Consider the following 6,265-nt stretch of genomic DNA (forward strand, 5'->3'; position numbering starts at 1 on the left):
TCTTCGGCTTGCAAGCCGCCCCCTTTTTCATCCAAACATAACGATGGTCATTATGGCCAAACAGTTCTATTTTTGTTTCATCAGACCAGAGGACATTTCTCCAAAAAGTACGATCTTTGTCCCCATGTGCAGTTGCAAACCGTAGTCTGGCTTTTTTTATGGAGGTTTTGGAGCAGTGGCATCTTCCTTGCTGAGTGGCCTTTCAGGTTATGTTGATATAGGACTTGTTTTACTGTGGATATAGATACTTTTGTACCTGGTTCCTCCAGCATCTTCACAAGGTCCTTTGCTGTTGTTGTGGGATTGTTTTGCACTTTTCGCACCAAAGTACGTTCTAGGAGACAGAACACATCTTCTTCCTGAGCGGTATGACGGCTGTGTTGTCCCATGGTGTTTATACTTGCGTACTATTGTTTGTACAGATGAACGTGGTACCTTCAGGTGTTTGGAAATTGCTTCCAAGGATGAACCAGACTTGTGGAGGTCTACAATTTTTTTCTGAGGTCTTGGCTGATTTCTTTTGATTTTCCCATGATGTCAAGCAAAGAGGCACGGAGTTTGACAGTCAGCCTTGAAATACATCCACAGGTACACCTCCAATTGACTCAAATGATGTCAATTAGCCTATCAGAAGTTTCTAAAGCCATGACATCCTTTTCTGGAATTTTCCAAGCTGTTTAAAGGCACAGTCAACTTAGTGTATGTAAACTTCTGACCCACTGGAATTGTGATACAGTGAATTATAAGTGAAATAATATGTCTGTAAACAATTGTTGGAAAAATGACTTGTCATGCACAAAGTAGATGTCCATACCGACTTGCCAAAACTATAGTTTGTTAACAAGAAATTTGTGGAGTGGTTGAAAAATGAGTTTTAATGACTCCAACCTAACTGTATGTAAACTTCCGACTTCAACTGTATATATATAAACTCCCAGTAATTTATTGGGTAAATCACACATTTTAGGGTTAACACTGTAGAGAATTTATTTGTATTTTCTGGTCTCTTGGGAGATACATCTAGATAGCTAGGTCAGCCATTGGCTAGGCCATCAGAAGCTAGATTAAGGCATCTCCCATTAAACTGTATTAGGGCAAATTTTGGAGTGACAGTGGAATCAACCAATCACATTTTTACTTAGTGGGTGGGACCTTTTTACAAAAACATATGGAAACTTCTGTCTTCTTGAAGGCCAACAGGTCACTGTGCAATAGCGAGCAATAGTTTTCCCACGGTCTAGCTAGCTAGCTTTTGCTGTCGGCTAGTTTGCAGCGGCAGCAGCAGGTGTTATCAAAGAGGATGTTGTTGATAGTTTGTTAGCTTCTTTCTCCCTTTTCAAGAATAACTTTCAACAAAAAGTTACGTTTCAAATGATCATCATCTGGTAAGTGGAACTGTGTTTTTTATTGCAACACGCTTGTTGTTAGCCATCTCTTTGAAAGTAACTTATGTGGGTGAAACACTGTTGCATTTAAAGTAGAACTGACAGCATTTTAGCAACATGAAACCTTTTCATATACACACCCAGGGAGACTATGATACTTTTTAAAAAAAAATTCTGACAAGCAACCACTTAGGTATGGTCATTTTCACGTTTTCATGAATTCTTAGAATGCTTGGGAATTACGTATACTAAGGTATTTGTGAAAATTCTATAGCAATATAGAGTGGGAAAGCAGCCGTGCGTTTGGACAATTAATTGACACTGCAGTGAATAAAACCGAATACAAATATCTGTCTTGTCCAGGACTGGAGTCTTCACAGACCGCTGCGCTATAGCCAATCAGAGCTACAGTAGGCCTTTATACAAACAAACGATTTGCCACAAGGGCCAGCCATCATTCCCTTTGAACTGGACAGTGTGTTTAAAGGCAGTGGCAGCAGAACGACTTTACATCATTAGAACGCATTCGCCAAAAGCCACAAAATACACCTGAATGGATTTCTACAACTATGTAAACACCACAGGAGTCCTCTTACATTTGGGAACTTTACAGTCCTATTGATCAAACCACCATGAAAAGGTAGGCTCTCTCTCACTCAGTTATAAACATCAACAAGGTCAACAACTAATGCTAACCAGAGCAAGATGAGCTAAAATCTAATGAAGGAACATTAGCTAAACCCTCTCAGACTTTTTCAGCTAGTTGGCTGTCAAAATTGCACTGATAAAAGATGGGGAATTGTCCTTCTGCCTGCCAGTGCACACTTGTTCCAAACAAGCACCCAATCTAACTGGCAAAAGTTGGCTAGCTTGCTAGCTAGATACTTCCAAACACACCTCACTCTGACCATTTTACTCACCGTAGCAGAGCTGGTTAGGCTGTTTACATGTTATCTAGAGCATTCTTGACTAACTATTACGTTTACTGAGACCAGGTGTCTGACACTATTTAGCAGGTGTTGCATGTTCGTAAATTCATGAGTTATTCTGCGCTTTGGCACACTCAGATGAGAGTGCTCTGAAAACGGAGCAGATAGCCAGAGTGAATTTTGCGAATGCAAGAGATATGCTAACTGGATAACAGTCGTTCAAGTTCTTGCTAGCTAACCAAATGACACCTGCATCTCTAGCTGTGTATAGCCACCAAAAAATGCTATGAGGGGAAAAAGTTAGTCACTCACCCAGTCCTCCAATGGCATGACATCCTCCTAGCAGCTAGCTATCTAGCTAACGTCCCCAGTTGGTAAAAACCTGTTTTGTTTATTATTCTTGTGGGGACAACACAACAATAGTTAAACACGTCCACACACACACACACACACACACACACACACACACACACACACACACACACACACACACACACACACACATCAGAATGCTTGAGTCACATCCAACACTCAATTAAAAGTACAACTGTTCATCCTACATGTGAGTATCTGGAGCGGTGCTACATACGAGCATCTCTCCACCTGAAGAGATAGGGGCTAATTAACCTTTTCCTGGGGATCCCATTTCCCCAGGTGCATCTTGTCACACTTACATATACGCACGTATTTCCACCGCGCTAGCGAATGTATTCAGCGCAGTGACTGAGGCTAGCACTGCTCTGACACAAGCTTCACTATGATTTATGAACCTGCTCATTGACCCAGTTTATGTTGAAAAGAGAGAAAAGTGGGAATGGGAACGCATCCCGCTCTTATCTGCAGTGGTGAGATACATGCAGGCCTGGGGTCAGTCTGTGGAAGCATGTCAGGCAGCATTAGATTATCAAAAGCAGAGCGCTAAGATACCCTGCAGGCGCCAACTTACAGAGGCATTTTCTCTGCTAATAACCTAAAGTGTAAGACACTAAACGAAAAGTCATAATGAAATCTGGTGCACAGTTTCAGCCAGTGTACTGTATCATTATTGTATTGTATTGTATCATTAATTGTATTGTATCATTATTGTGTATCTATAGGCAAAAATAAAGTCAAGGCCAGTTCATCTGTCTATGAGTAGTGTAGCATGGTGTGTTCATTGGGTAATATTTAATATGAGCGATGTGTATGATTGGCGCTGCGGTTGGAGGCTTAAAAAGCATTAGAGTGGCGGCAGCGGTACGGAGTCACCATTGGATTACTTACAGTTTGTGGAGTTCAAAAATCCAGGTAGGACAAAATCTCTAAATAAAAATGACAAACCGCAAAGTCATGAGGCTAGACTTGCCAAAAATAGTTAACCAATCAAAAATCCCCACATTCTAAATGACACTTAATATTCACCATAACATAAAGTAGACTTAAATCAACAAAGTATGTTAATTCAAAGAAATCATCAGGGTCCTTCAACAGTGACATATGATCAGTGTTTATATATTCCCCTCCCTTCTACTTAACCACATGTGTTTTGATCCCAGGAATCCCTGGGCTCACCTAAAACAGGTTGGTCATTCCTGTAGGGCAGACGGACGCTACAAACAAGTGATTTTTCTATGGCGACTTTCATTGTTTTCCAATAAATACAACATGATTTGCACATATAAAATGTGTTCTCATGAATAGTTGCTATAAATAGATGTAACAATAAATATGCAACGATAACATTATCAATGATATGCACCAGGACGCGATGACCAAATGAATGCACGACGCTAGGCCTTTCCTGACTGCAAACACCAGTTACAAATGACCATGGAATAAAGTAGGTGAGCTCTTGGGTATGTGAGCACCTGTATACCACACAGGTAAGTAGAACAAACATGTCCTATGATGTGTGCAGGCATGATGTCACAGAGATATACATGAATGAAATGACTCAGGTGTGTGTGCATAGGTGCTTCAATACTCTGACTCTATAGGGCATGTTTAGCCCTGTGACAGGATGTTTGGAGAGCTAAACTCAGTCCATGTACTGGACTGGTCTGGCCAATCTGGCCCATATTAATAATGCAGGGACTCCTTTTTAGAAGCCTCTTCCTCTCCTCCCCCTCTTCCTCTCCTCCCCCCTTCCTCTCCTCCCCCCTCCCCTTTCCTTTTCCTTCCTCTCCTCCCCCTCTTCATTCTCTTCCTCTCCTCCCCCTTCCTTTCCTCCCCCTCTCCCTTCCTCTCCTCCCCTCTCCCTTCCCTTCCCTTCCTCTCCTCCCCTCTTCCCTCTCTTCCCCCTCTTCCCTTTCTTCCTCAACTCCCCCTCTTCCCTCTAATGCAGCAGTTGGTGGTGGAGGTGTTGAGTGAACGGAGCCCAGGGTGGTGTCCAGAGCTCAGCAGTGCTCCTCGACCCAGCAGACACGGTCTTCAATCGGTTTCAGAGCTGCAATTCAATTATCTCACCGGGGTCCTGCTCAACCACTCGTGAGAGAGGTGGGTAGAGGTGGGAGAGAGAGGGGGGGAGGGGGGCAGAGGTAGACTCAATACAGGGGAAGAGGGGGGCAAAGGTGGGTCTAAGGGGGAGGTGGGTGGGGGGGGGCATCACATATAAAACACATCTGATTTGACATGGATTAAATGTGTGCTAATGCGATTGGCAGCAAGGTTAGAAGCATAGTAGGATGGAAGGTGCTGATAACCCTAATCACTACTGTAAGCCCCTGCAATTGGATTTAGTAGACCCCCAAATCTCCTCTCAGCCCCCTCCTCCTCCTGCTATAAGACCTGGCTCTAGTTACCATCCAGAGAATGGAAAAAGCCTGGACTCCATCATTGTCATTTTTCATCTTACAGAGATCCATAGATCAAGCTGCTGTCACACTGTTAGCACCTGGGGGCTTCTGGGAAGCCCGGGGGAGGGGCTGGGGGAGGGGCCGGGGGAGGGGCCAATGGGAGGGGTGGGGACAGGATCAGAGGCGACCGGTTGGCCCAGGCAACCAACCACAATAACGACCCCGCGATTCACACAGTCCATTTTGCTAACCCTCCATCCCCATCCCCACAGCTACCACCACTGGTCAACCACCCCAGAAAAGGGATGTTGGAGCCCCCAGCTCCCACAGTCCATATTCCTCACAGACACACACACAAAATCCCATGATAACATCCATACATCCAAGGAATCCATACACAATTGTCATCCACATAAGCTGATTTAACTATTAATTTCCTTTATGTATCATCATTCCCCAGTTCCAAGATGGATGGCCATTATTTTCATAACAATGCATAAAAAGCGCTGTGTATTGATCAGCTGGAGAAGCAGACTTCATGAAAGGCTCCTCTCACTTAAGCTGCCGGTCCAGCCAATTCCCTTATGGCCCCAGTCCAATACTGTTTCACTACTAATGACCTGAAACCTGGCAGCCCAACTCACTCTTTCCTGCCCTATGCACAGCAAGTGGAAGAAGGGTTCAAATTAAAATCACAAAATGAATACCTAAAATGCAGGCTAGGTCTCTGTGTGTATAAAGACATGGTGCAGAACAAACATAAATATTCCAGAGAGTTAACTTAAGGAACCGTGGGCCCTGTAACCTTCCACAGAGCCCAGAGGGTGTGTGGACCCTGAGGGTTTCTGTGAGACAGGAGCCCCTTCATGGGAACCCTAAATAGACCCAGTTGGGTGCTCATCTTCAAAGGAAAGCTGATCTTTGTCTTCCAGCACAGCATTGCACAGCACAGCACCGGCAGCCCATGTCAAATGTCCATCAGGAGATTTCATCTGTGGTTGTTGCTCCACCCTCCAACCCACTATCCTCTGCGATAGCTCTCCGCTGACATCATCCAGCTCCCTGTAGTCTGCCAGGATCCCTCACTAACCCTCATAGACCTCAAACTTCATGATCCCTCTCCTGGGCTAGAACGTCTATCATATCCCCACAATTATGTCTACTCACTCAAAATACA

Source organism: Salmo trutta, unplaced genomic scaffold (genome assembly GCF_901001165.1).
Source record: "Salmo trutta unplaced genomic scaffold, fSalTru1.1, whole genome shotgun sequence".
Classification (NCBI taxonomy): Eukaryota; Metazoa; Chordata; class Actinopteri; order Salmoniformes; family Salmonidae; genus Salmo; species Salmo trutta.